This window comes from Clarias gariepinus, chromosome 3 (genome assembly GCF_024256425.1).
Source record: "Clarias gariepinus isolate MV-2021 ecotype Netherlands chromosome 3, CGAR_prim_01v2, whole genome shotgun sequence".
Classification (NCBI taxonomy): Eukaryota; Metazoa; Chordata; class Actinopteri; order Siluriformes; family Clariidae; genus Clarias; species Clarias gariepinus.
In genome coordinates this window covers 35,729,288-35,742,630 of record NC_071102.1, presented here as the reverse complement: position 1 = coordinate 35,742,630, position 13,343 = coordinate 35,729,288, and the positions used below count along the sequence as shown (strand labels likewise).

Here is a 13,343-nt window from a genome sequence, read left to right as displayed (position 1 = left end):
CCATAAAAGGGCATAAAATTGTATTTAGCAAATGTATTTCTTTTTATCTTTATATGTATAAATGTAAACAATTATAGATGCGTATGCATATTTACAAAAAAAAAACCTGGGAGATAAGAAGCATTTTGTATTATGAAAAATATTTTTTTTCTCTCCTTAAAAACAAATCCCCCATTTGTAAATATTGTGCTTGTGAATTATTATTTTAATGAATATTTACTATATTTTCATATCAATGTCATTTTGAGGTGTTAGAATTATTTTATATCTTCAGTTAAATCTTCGCTGTGTTCACCCTCATCACACCAGCTGTTTCCTCTAGTGAAAACGAAGCCCTTAATACATATGAACCTGAAATCTACTTTATAAAACAATCACAAATCGTTTTTATTGGAAAACCTTATAAAACATTGCACAGTGCCTATGGCATTAACTACCATAGAATTATGCACATAAATGATTAAAAATAGTGACAGACAGCATTCGGTGCACTCATGTTAACCGCATAACAGTGAGATTTACAGAGATAAAAAAAATCTTTTTTTGTAATAAATATTGTATTGTAGAGTAGAGTTTTTGTCACTTTGATTTAGAAAAATTTACTTTTTTTAATGAATAGAAACAAAAAAAAATTATATTAAAAAGATGCTTATTTTGTCATGTTGTGGGTATCTGTGTCGGCGTGGCATAACTGCAGAGGCTGGGACGAGGAGTTCCAGGTAATCTTTTTATTTGATATATTTAGGTAAACCAAAAAAAACAAAGCTCTTTTCCTAGAGCCTATAGAGAACTTTAATATATCATCTTACTTTAAACTAAAACAACTATCATCAAAATAACAATAACAAATGCTACACGCCGAACTCAACTTTAACAGACTATTTATACCAAATCTAACTAATGACTCGCCTCGGTTCAGGTGCGTGCTCTCTTCACCTGACCGAGGCGCCCTATGCGAAATTAAGTCTAACTCAAAACAAAACTACAACAAAACACAAACCAAGTCTGGTACAGTTCCCTTCCCCGTCCTGCCCGCCGTCCGCTCCTAAAGTCTCTCCAACGCTATCATCGCTGCTACCCCACCCCCCCAAAAAAAATCTAGGTGAGAACCCTCTGCTATGCCACTGGTACGGTGTAGCATTCTGTCATGTTGTGGGTGTTTGTGTCAGCGTGGCATAACTGCAGAGGCTGAGACGAGAAGTTCCAGGTAATCTTTTTATTTGATATATTAAGGAAAACCAAAAAACCCACCCCTGTGGGAAAACGGCAGCAGCCAAAATAAATCAGTTGCAATTTAAAGTCATTAAAAGTGACTTTTTTCACTCTACGCAGTTGTAAATAGAATTAAGTCATAAAAAAAAGTCTTAACAAAATGTTGTATCGAAGAAATACTACAGTAATTGTAATTTTCACATCTAAGAACTTTATACAACAAAAAAGGAAAAATCTGAAGATATTGATATTTATTGTATAATAATGAGTCAAAAAAAACAAACATTAGTTAAATGTTGTTTGGACAGAATATCAAGTTCACTAGCTGATAATTTTATTTGTACGAAGAATGAACTGTTATAACGTCTATCTCTGTTTGTATTGGTTTATTGCTATTGTAAAAAATAAATCAAAAAATACATCAAACTTTAAATATAGAAATAACAAGTTAAATAGCCTGTCAGAATAAAACATTACAATAACTCAAAAAAGACGCACTAAAAATGCTGTGTTCTGTTAGCACATTGTTGGGTGGTTTATGCTGGGTCAAAATTCTGGGTTATTCCGGGTACTTTAAACACATTGTTGTGTTGCTCATGTTGGGTCATATGAGATGTAGTGAGTCATTTACAAATGAACACCTGGTTGGGTTATTTCGACCCAACAACTGGTTTATTCTTTATTCTCTATTTTCTCCAAACAGCGGCCTGCAAAATGTTTAAAATATTACTGTTATTGTGAAGAAGTGAAGTTTTCGGAGATTTGAGCTTCAGGAAATCTCCCGGCATTCTGCGCATAACACCGGCTCAACGCAGCCTCGGAAAGAATTTCTAAATTGGGCTACTGTTGTTTACTTACAATATTTGTTAATTTAATTTAAATAAGGTTTCGTCTCGGGGTTTGGTATCTGTAACGGGTTCGAGCCTATTTGCACGGGCGGCACCATGAAGCACGGACACAAGGCGAGGTCTTACGGGAAAAGGGATGATTTATTTAGGTAAAATAGGGAAGGAAAGGGTTAAAGGAGGGAGGACGGAAAGAAAGGGGAAAGGATGAAGTGCACGTGCAAATCCGGGGGCTGTGCTATGCTGGCATGCAGGTACAAAGCTGGTGACAGGTGGCGGTGGGCAAAGTGGCAGAACGGAGCACGCGGAGGCAGCGCGCCTGCACGGAATGAAGGTGCCACGGGAGCGCGAGGATCAATAGGCGGAATTCCAATGTCCGCATCACGTACTTCCCTTTACATACCTGCCGCCTATCTAGGGAGCCTACGGAGGGAGCGAGGAGCGATAGTAGCTTTGGGCGCACGCCAATCACAGACGCACGCCGTGACATATCGTGATCCTCATCTTTAACCTCCTACGTAGCCTAATCAGTGCTCAGCTGCACGCATAAAGTGTTGGGGGAAAAACAGCAAGGAGACTGACTCTGACCATTTTAATAATTCACTTATACACGGAGTTTCGGTTCATTTTCTGACACGCTCAAGTTCACCGAAAACAATACAAAATAGCGTTCACTTCAATTATTTTACAAAATCATTAAGTTTTGTCGTCATTGTGACGCCTTAAAATAGATGCAGGATTATTTTATATAGTCTAAATAAAACTGCTTTTCTAAACGTGGGCTATCGTTGTTTATCTCCTCCTCTTTAATCCTAATCAGCGCACACCCGCACGCGTAAAGTTTTCTCGAGCGCGGAGGAATTTTGTTGTAATATTTAATAATATTTATGCCGTATAATCAGGGGCTCTTATTTCTATTTGTCCTGGGATGTTTGTCCAGGAAGGACAGCTGATCATCCTCGCAGTGGAAGACCACGTGTAACAACACCTGCACAGGATCGGTACATCCGAATATCACACCTGCTAACAGGTACAGGATGGCCACAACAACTGCCCGAGTCACACCAGGAACACACAATCCCTCCATCAGTGCTCAGACTGTCCGCAATAGGCAGTCCATAAGAAGGAGATGAACTGCAGTACTTCAAGTAGCTGGTGGCCACACCAGATACTGACTGGTACTTTTGATTTTGAGCCTCCCTTCATTCAGGGACACTTTTAGTTTATGTCTTATGGTGTTTACTCTTTTAGTGTTCATAAAAATATTTACACATTAAGTTTACTTAAAGTAAAAACAGTTGAAAGTCAGAGGACATTTCTTTTTTTGCTGAGTATGTACGAGTATATATAAAAATCACGGGTTGTGTATAGACTAATTAAAAACAATACAAGGCATGTTATGATGAGGAAACTTTCTATCTCTTCTATTCCAGCGATTAAAAAAACGGTAACACTGTAAATTTTAAAATCTGCAGAAGCTGAGTGATCTGAGCACAACCTCTCGTGGACGCGCTTTTCTCTGTATACGCTGTGTTCACGGGGGTGGGGCTAAGAAACACGCATCTTGGGTTTATTTATTTTACCCCCTTTTATTTGGGGTAAAATGACTGATGTGCCTTTTTTCAGCAGAGCCTATGTTTCACTAAATAATTTACGACTTTTCATGAGTATGTAAGACCTGGTGACACCTCTCTCTCTCTCTCTCTCTCTCTCTCACACACACACACACAGCAGACCAAATCGTCATTAGCACGTCCCTCCCCCAAACAGCGCAGCATTTACTTACATCTAAACTGAGTCATTTACATAAGTCACTGATCAATGGCTCATGATACATACAGTATCATGTTAAGCAGAAAGTTACAAGATGAATAATTTACTCCGATAAAGAGCCGTATAAGAACAGTGGCAGCTGGCACACCTAAAAAGAATGTTTTATATGAAGTTTTCCAGAGCGCACCGGCAGAAGTAGAGTAATGATTATGAATGCGTCGGGAAAAACAACAAGGAAACTTACTCTGACCATTTTAATAATTAAGTGATAAATTAGTGATTTCTTTGGTTTCGGCTGTGCTGAAGGTGATAATGTCATCTTGTCGTCTCTGCCTGAACGCGCCTACAATTTTCATACGATTTAGGCCTACATAATCTTATCCGTTTTTTTTTTATTTTATATAAAAGCAGATATTTCGCTTTCTATAAGTATATATTTTTCATGTCTGTGAGGCGAGTCCACACGGAGTTTCGGTTCATTTTCTGACGCGCTCAAGTTCACCGAAAACAATACAGAACAGCCACCCTGTTTACTTTAATTATTTTACAAAATCAAGTTTTTTCATCATTGTTACTGCACCTAAATAAAAGTAGAGTCTTATAAAGGCTATGTAGCTTATATTGGTTTATCTAGTTTTTCCACATTAATCTGACAGTGTTTAAATTTTATAGTCGTTTAGTTTAATTTATTTCAGTTAATAAATCTACTACAAATTTAAAGAACACAAAATATAAGATGACACAAGACCCTACACGTGTAGCTTTTCTAATTACACATAATAAAATCTAAAGGCCCAGTGTATTAACTTTACGTTGCTTAAATTCGATCCTAAAAATATTAAATTAAATTTAAATTATAAATTTAAACTGTAATGTTACTACTGTGATTATGATTTCGTTTAATTACAAGGTTTCACTTGATTTTATGTGCAACTACGTGCGGCGCTAGACGAGCTGTGGCTCATTAATCCTGGAGAAAACGTACTGTTGTCTGAGGCGTCAGGCTATAGTTATATAGCGCCACTCAACGGTAAAAGCCAGCAAACGCACAAACCCAAATGCTGTCGCCATACGCCGCGATGGTAAACGTAACATAGCGCTTGTCCACCCACTGTAAGAAACAGTCATCATCAAAATAACAATAACAAATGCTACACGCAGGGCTCAACTTAAACAGACTATGTATACCAAATCTAACTAATGACTCGCCCCGGTTCAGTGCTCTGAACCGAGGTGCTCTCTTCATCTGACCGAGGCGCCCTATGGGAAATTAAGTCTAACTCAAAACAAAACTACAACAAAACACAAACCACGTCTGGGCGTTTGTCGCCCTCTAGGGGTTAACCCTTATACATAATTACATTAAAACAATGTTTGTCTAGATTAATGAATTGGAATAAGTAACCTAGTAGCTATGAAATTTTAAGGGGTTGAATAGAGAACCTACTGTCTTATTTATGTAGCTAAAACACTAAATTAAACTATATAACATAATGACAATTTTTTTATATTTATATTTAACTGTAGATGGAAGGTTTTTCAAGTCACATGAAAAAAAAGATGTTCTATTCTTACCTGCTGCTCATTTGGAGACCTACTCCCATGTGACTTGTAAAAACCTTCCATCTACAGTTTTCTGTTCAGTTCTACAGTTCAGTGTTCTAAAAGGGCAGCCTCTCAGGCACATTAACACTGTGTTTCCAACAGTGATTGAAGTCATTGCATCAGAAACAATTTTTTATGTCTGCCAGTTTCCAACAAAAAGCAGCAGTATTGTCAAAGAATTAACAGATAAATGTTTGACATTATTGGCACCCACACAGTTTATTCCACTGTCCAGCCTCATAGGTGGTTGTTTATATTGTTAATCAATGTAAGTTTAAAGTTACAGTATATTATGTTTTCTGGTTAAATTTTTCTGATTGTTTCTGTATATAAAAAAAGGTTTATATGGTAAACAGCATGTGTGATCAAGAAGACGCATTTGAGTACTGATTCTGAACAAGCCAAATATGTGTTTAACACTAGAAGTGCCGCGCCAGTGTCACCTACTAATAACGCGGTTTAGCGGTCATTTGACCGCCTATTGTTTTGAATGGGAAGCTGCTGCTGACACACAATGATCGCTAGATGGCGCTTTCACCCAAAGAAAATAGTTTAGCTCCAAGATCAACTTGCACTTGGACAATGCGCCATTCATTCCCGCGTTGATAATAAGCGGTATCTTTTTTTTATATTCAACTGAGAAAACCTACTACAGAGTCTCTAATGGGACAAAGGAAAAGGGGAAAAACGGCAGAAAAAAAACAAGTCATGTTTTGCATTATAACCCAAAGTTTTTGGCATGACTTTTTCTGTCGTTTTTTCTTCTCCTTTGTCCATCTAGGGGCTTCGTACTATAACAAAAAGGAAAGCTCTACTTAATTTTATATCGTATGGAGAAAATTTATTAGTTTGTTCATTCTATTTGAAGCTTCTGAACGTTTCGGATGGAGCAGGAGCAGCGATTTAGTTCTGAACTCGCTTCCGTGAAAATATCGCTAAAACAATATTAAATTTGAATAAATCAGATCTACCACAGCAGATAATAAACTATGCTATATCAGAACCGAAGCAAACACAACGAATATGTCTCGTTTCGTTCAGTGTTGCTAGGCAACGGACCACGCGCTTAATCGGTTCACTTTGCCGCGGTGTATTATAAACCTGCGGAATGTTTCACTGCTTATGTTCATGTAATAAAAGCGAGGGAAATGTGAAAGTGATGTGTGGCCACTGAATGAGAACTAAATCAAAGATTTCGGTAACTACACTGAGTGTAACATCTGCATAGTGACACTAAACAGCTGAACACCTTCACTTTTCCGTTTACCTCTGAGAAAAAAAGCTGTATTTTGTTTGTTTATATGTTTATAAAAGTACACGAAGTAGGCGCGCGCACACACACACACACACCTCCCCTGAGCCCTCGGTCAACATCTAATGACCGTCGATATGCAAATGAGTCAAGACGTAGCCTAACGTGGTGTCGTGTCGGATTTCAGCGGTCACGGAGAGGAGAGACTTTGAAGCAGTTGCAGCGGTTTTCAGTTACAACAGGCACAGCGATGAGTCCACGTTGTTTCACTGGTTATGACATAGTGACACTAAACAGCTGAACAACTTCACTTTTCCGTTTACCTCTGATAAAAAAAAAAGTTGTATTTAGTTTGTTTACATTTAGAGTAACACCTTCCAACCACCTCTCATAGTCTATTGTTAGTTTTAATGATTTGGCAGAAACTAATTATTACTACATAAGTACCCCAACAAAATTGATCATGAGTTTCAGCTGAAACTAATTCTATACATGCAACAGAAAATGTAGATGATGCAGATTCCAAATGTATAAAGATGCATGCTATATATATGTGTGTGTGTGTGTGTGTGTGTGTGTGTGTGTATTCGATGCATGCTATATATATGTGTGTGTATGTGTGTGTAATCGAGGCTGGCTCTATTCAGGGGCAAGAGGGGCAGCGCCCCCTCAAGTAAATGTCTGCACATGTTAATTTTGTAAATTAATATATTACAAGTTGATAAACTGATCTGCGGTAGCAGAGAAATCCGCTGCAAAAGGGACACTACACAATGCGGTATTAGATGTCCCTCATGTCTCTGTTCTAGGCTGAGCGTATTCATTCGCAGGCTGCAGCGCGCGCGCGCACACACACACACACACACCTCCCCTGAAGCAGTTGCAGCGTTTTTTCAGTTACAACAAGCACAGCGATGAGTATAATACAATAAGGTATCAGTTTGGTCTGTGTAGTTAGTGCCCTTGTATAGAATAAATAAATGAATAACACATTCAAACCACCTTTAAATAGAGTGCCATAGTTTTGCAAAAATACTTGCAAAACATCAGCATACATTGGAGGGAACTTCTGAGGTGGTCAGTGATTGATGGCACGGTCGTTCGGAGGGGGTTGTGATCACACCTACAGTTCTTTTGTTCTAAGCTGTCGGTCAAATATCTCTCCACTTGAAATGGAAGCACGAAATTGAGGGGCAACATGCAAGGGATTTCAGCATCTCCACGCACAGTATAAGCTGTTTCTAAAAATAAGACACTGTTTGTTTTTTTATTTTTTAATCTTTCTCGTGTTTACCTTGTACTGTACAATGTATATTCATTTTATTAATGAATTGCTGTAAATAAACTACATATGCAGTTGATTTACCAGAAAGGACTTTTTAGTTTTTGTGTGCTAAACTAAACTTCAGGGTCAAGTAATAGCGATTTTATTTGAAAAGTATATATATATATATATATATATATATATATATATATATATATATACACACATATGGAAAGATTAAGAAACACGCTGAAGCGGAATATATATATAGCATGCATCTTTATACATTTGGAATCTGCATCTACATTTTCTGTTGCATGTATAGTATTAGTTTCAGCTGAAACTCATGATCAATGGTGTTGGGGTACTTATGCAGTGATAATTAGTTTCAGCCAAATCATTAAAACTAACAATAGACTATGAGAGGTGGTTGGAAGGTGTTACTCTAAATATAAACAAACAAAATACAGCTTTTTTTTCTCAGAGGTAAACAGAAAAGTGAAGTTGTCATAAACAGTGAAACAACGTAAACTCATCGCTGTGCTTTTTGTAAATGAAAAAAAACGCTGCAACTGCTTCAAAGTCTTTCCACTCCGTGACCGCTGAAATCCGACACGACACCACGTTAGGCTACGTCTTAGCTCATTTGCATATCGACGGTCATTAGATGTTGACCGAGGGCTCAGGGGAGGTGTGTGTGTGTGTGTGTGTGCGTTTGTGTCTGTCTGTGCGCGCGCCTACTTCGTGTACTTTTATAAACATTCTACATATAAACAAACAACATACAGCTTTTTTTCTTTCTCAGAGGTAAACGGAAAAGTGAAGTTGTTCAGCTGTTTAGTGTCACTATGCAGATGTTACACTCAGTGTAGTTACCGAAATCTTTGATTTAGTTCTCATTCAGTGGCCACACATCACTTTCACATTTCCCTCGCTTTTATGCATAAGCAGTGAAACATTCCGCAGGTTTATAATACACCGCGGCCAAGTGAACCACGTTTCCGCCGATTAGGCGCGTGGTCCGTTGCCTAGCAACACTGAACGAAACGAGGCATAATCGTGGTGTTTGCTTCGGTTATGACATAGCATAGTTTATTATCTGATGTGGTAGATCTGATTTATACAAATTTAATAATGAGGCTTTATATCCTCAGGAGGGGCCATTACATATGTAATATGTAAAACAATATTGTTTTAGAGATAATTTCACGGAAGCTTCTAACAGAATGAACAGACTAATAAACTTTCTCAAAACGTTTGAAATTAAGTAAAGCGAAATTCCCTAAATGTCCTTATAAAATATCGCTGATTATCAACGGCAGAACGAATGGCGAATTGTCGATATTTTACGGAAGCATGTATATATATATATATATATATATAAACTGCATATATGGAATGAAACCTGAGATAGTTACATATACGCACTGAATGACGCATAGATAGTATGCGCGATTCCTTGCGCCATCTGCTGAGAGAAATGAGAATCGCAGGTTGGAAAAGACAGAAAACGGCATGACCGGCGCGCAGCTGTCAGCGATTTCACGTAAATAAGAGCAAAATAGCTTCATATTGGCTTTTACTGGTGCGATTTTAAAAATTTAAGCATACAGGGTGATTAAGCTCACAGAACTAGGAAAAGTCATGAAAGGAGGGTCCTGGAAATTGATCGAGTGTGAAGTATTTTTTTTTTTTACCCCCTTGCGGTCAAATGACCGCTGCTCGGTGCTTCTAGTGTTAAACATCTATGGGGGCTAAGCCCCCCTTAACTGAAAATCCTAGAAATGCCCCTGACCAGGACATTCACAATGGGTTTATGTTCTTTGTAGTAACATATGTCGATGGCACAGGCGTTTGGTCAAACATATAAAAATTCATCTTTTGCTGTTAATAAACAGAGACCTTTCTGACAGACAACGTGTGTGTGTTTGACTGAGTCTCTCCTGGCGCCAGACAAGCTTACCGAAGCACACTCGCTACCGAGCGACTTGCTTCTTCTACTACAAGTGGCGGTTTTAGGCATGGGTGAACAGGGCAGCCGCCCAGGCCGGGATTTTTTCATGACGTGGGGGGCGGCACACGAACTCGAAAGAAATAATAATAATCTGTGCCGCTAAGCAGTTTTCTATTATCTATGACAGTGGTTCCCAAACTGAGGGTCGCGAGATGGATTAAAAAATTATGTCCTTTTTTGTGATTATAATACACACTTTTCAGTATTCAGTATTACGTAAATGCTATAAATAAATATTTTCTGATTTGTAAAGATATCACTGATTGAGTGTGAGTGTTTAAACTGAGTGTTTAAAAAAAATAAATTCGCGACTCAAAGATATGATGTCAATGTGCAGCGACTGGCTTACTAGTTATTGCTACAGCGCACAACTGCACGTGAAAACCGCAACTGCCGAGATGGATAAATTTGTTATTTGCAAATCTAAAATTGTGGACAGTTTGCCTGAGTCATCGAAACCATGTACATCGACCAAGCATAAGAGCAAGACCCCGTCAGACCAAAGTAGGAAACGTTGAAAATATCAGGAAGAATTCATAAAGTATGTATTCACTTGCTCTACTGTTAACATGCTCATGAAAGTATGAAGCCCGGCAAAACACATGATTGCTCAACAAGCAAAAAAACAAGTACACCCTTCCCATTAAAAGGTAAGCCAAAATTATTTTAATGTATAGTAAATGTAGTCAAAATACTGTGAACAGCTTGTTATGTTTATTGCTTGTTTTTGATAGTGGGGGTCGCGAGATCTTATCGATCTTCAATTAGGAGTCGTTGGCTTGAAAGTTTGAGAACCACTGATCTTTGATACCTGTGCTGTCCCTGCTGCTAAAGGAGCCACACAGAAGCTGAGCGAGCGGAGAGGAGAGGAGAGGAGATGGGGGTTGAGGTACAGTTCACCTCTCGCAAATGAAGCGGACATGGTGGGGCGGCTAAATGATGTCAGTGACACCTGACTTTTTATTTTATTTTTATTTTTTACAAATAACGGAAATTTCCTTCAAAATATTATAAACACATCAAAAATTTGCACTTTTTAAATTTATTTAATTGTGTGAAATGGCTAATAAAAATAGGTAATAAAAAACGATTGTGGAGGTGAATTGGTTTAGTCTTGACTTCTGGTCGTGAGTGACAGCGTTGGGGGAAATCTGTTGATTGTCGAATCGTTGATTACAAAGTAAACACAGCGATGGAGAGAAAAAAGCCAAAGCTGTCAGGTGCCCAGTTTGGGAAAAAAAAAAACAGAAAAGAAGATGAGGAGAAATGGGCAAAAGATAAAGGTGTGCAACAATATTCTCTCTGTATGCTTAAGGTATTCATGTCATTATGTTAATTAGTGGTATAACGTTAACTCTTAGGTTTGTTAGCCCTCTGGCTTATGATGCTTGGTATGGTTACCTTGCTAAAAAAACACAAAAGCCTAATATACAAACCATCACAGAAATTCTAATGGTTTCTATTAAATACCGTTATGAACCATTAACTTTTTCCAGTAAACTATTACAAAATTCCTTATTGTAGTGTGTTTTTCCGGCACTTTTCCAATAGGATTTACAATCCCACCCACCAATAGAATCCATCATATACCAGCAGACATTGTTATACTTACCAATACAATTCCCATTATAACCATTAAATCCATTACATCTTCTATTATTTTGGGGCAGGGAGGGAGTCTCACCCGGGAGCAATTCAGTGTAGAACCGCCACTGTCTACTACGCAACTTTAAAAACTTTACATGAGGATTTGGTCTTCTTCCTCTCCTTATATAAATAAAACCAGTTATTTTAACAGTGTGGAAAAGCGCTTCTTGTTTTCTAAACACACACTGAATACAGTGGCGGAGCCAGGAAATTTTCTGTGGGGTGGCCAGGATGATTATGTGATCATTTTGGGGGTGGCATAAATTAGAACTATATTTAGGTCACCTACTGTAAACCACACACCTCCTTAAGAAAGAACATACAGGAAACAGTTGTTTTATTATAACCATTAGTTGTTTTATTTTAGTTATAAAAAAAAGTCTCCAAGTCAGGTGAGAGTCAAATCAAGTCAGTTACAATTACAAACTACTTTACAAAATGCATAAAAAACGTATTTACAATATGTAAACATATTTACATATAAAGCGTACTTACGAAAGTGAAATACTTGAGTGTAACTTTTTTATTAAAAAAAAATTAATTATGTCTGATGCCTTTCTCTTCATGTCTGCTGCTCTGATATGATACAGTGCACATCACCATCATTACAGCTAGTACTTGCAAAATTAACAAAAGCAAACAATAAAATTGACAGCCCAAGTTAACAAACTATAACATTCTTTTAACAAACTAACACATTTTGTTTGATTTAACTTATTTGCAGGAGTTATATATCATCAATAGATGTGCTAGTCAATTATCATGTTACCAAAACTATCAACAAATTATTCAAAAAGTAGTCAGTCTTTAGTTGGAATGACAAATGTGACATCATTTTATTTTTTTCTCTTTTTTTGCCTTATGTAGCTTACTAAACAGTTTAATTACGAATTCACCGAGGCATAAAGAAGTTAGAAAATGCTTATACTTTTACTATCTTTTCTTTTGTATTAGATTAATAGTGTTTAAACAAGATTACCTGTAATTATTTGTTGTTCCGTCGCATTTTCAAATTCCCGCCAGTGGTATTGGACTCCTCTCCGCTCCGCTCCACTCCACTCCACTTCACTCATAGAAATATATCCGCTCCACCGGGCTCCACTCAATGACAGTAAAAGAACTCCACTCCACTGGCGGTACCAGGATGTGCGCACACAAAAGTGTCCGGCATTGCTGTGGCAGTACAAAAAAGGTTCCGCGTCGCGCGGGTGGTTGCATGGATGGCTGTGGTCAGACCAGGGGGGGGGGGGGGATGGATGGGGGGCAATAGGGTGGCCGGGGTTCGGCGGGGGGTGGCCTTGGCCCCCCCCGGCCACCCCCTGCCTCCGCGCCTGACTGAATATAAACGCACACTAACAGTGTTTATTAGAGAGATCACTTACCTTGTCAGCCGTGGGTGTTTTGTACAATTATAGACTTTACTGTGTCTAAAGCTTGACGTTTTCCACGACCGCTCCTGTAGGAGGTGGAGTCTGGCGGTGGAGAGGACGCGGTCTGGGGACGGCTGGACCGTACTGTAAATGGACAGGAGACTGCAGCGGGAAGTGATTGATCAGGAAGTGGGGTGGACTAATAACTAATATTAATATTATTATTACCAACAGTTACATATGTTATTCCTCTATGGAGTGAAGCACATATATCACGTTGTAGACCCGGCGTTGGTCGTTTCATTCCGCGTCAACGAGCCCGTCCGTTACACAGGGCGGGGTTAGCGGGGGGCGGGGCTGA

At 38.4% G+C, this 13,343-nt stretch overlaps 1 pseudogene; it reads right to left on the bottom strand.

Annotated features, from left to right (window-relative positions):
* LOC128518686 (NACHT, LRR and PYD domains-containing protein 12-like) overlaps positions 1–13,058 on the bottom strand; it is a 35,611-nt pseudogene extending 22,553 nt beyond the window's left edge.
* Between the last annotated feature and the right edge of the window lie 285 nt (positions 13,059–13,343).